The sequence below is a fragment of the Nanorana parkeri genome, unplaced genomic scaffold, assembly GCF_000935625.1.
Source record: "Nanorana parkeri isolate BGI_ZX_2015 unplaced genomic scaffold, ASM93562v1 scaffold2508, whole genome shotgun sequence".
Classification (NCBI taxonomy): domain Eukaryota; kingdom Metazoa; phylum Chordata; class Amphibia; order Anura; family Dicroglossidae; genus Nanorana; species Nanorana parkeri.
Genome location: NW_017308776.1, coordinates 18,660 through 19,180, shown reverse-complemented (window position 1 = coordinate 19,180; position 521 = coordinate 18,660).

Here is a 521-nt window from a genome sequence, read left to right as displayed (position 1 = left end):
GGCAGTCGCCGGCCAGCTAAATTAGGACCCCACCTGGAGCTCCTCCCACCGGACCAGTGCTGACTAGCCGCTGCTCTCCCGCACCGAAGGTAAGTGGAAAAAAAAAAAACATAGCGCAAGTACTTTTCAAAATGCCCTGTTTTTACAGGGGGTCAGGGTCGGGGGGGGCGCAAAAATGCACCTTGCCTAGAATCCTAGCACCGGCCCTGCTCCTGGGATGGACTACAATCTCATGGTTAGTTTACTGATTTGTATTGAGATTGTAGTCCATCACAAAAAGGCAGCGCTTTGGTCCCTGCCCTCTCCCACACTTACTATTGGTCAGATAAGCATAGGAGGCGGGGCTAAGGCACCAACCTGTCTCAGAACTCCCTGAGCGCTTGAAGTTCTCTCTCTAGGGCCATGTGTTGAAACAATCTGGAATATTCCACTCTGATCACCGGCGGGGGGGGGCGAGCTGGCGGGAAATCTTAGATAAAGACAACACCGCCCTGTGTTATTTCTCCACACATGAGGATAAG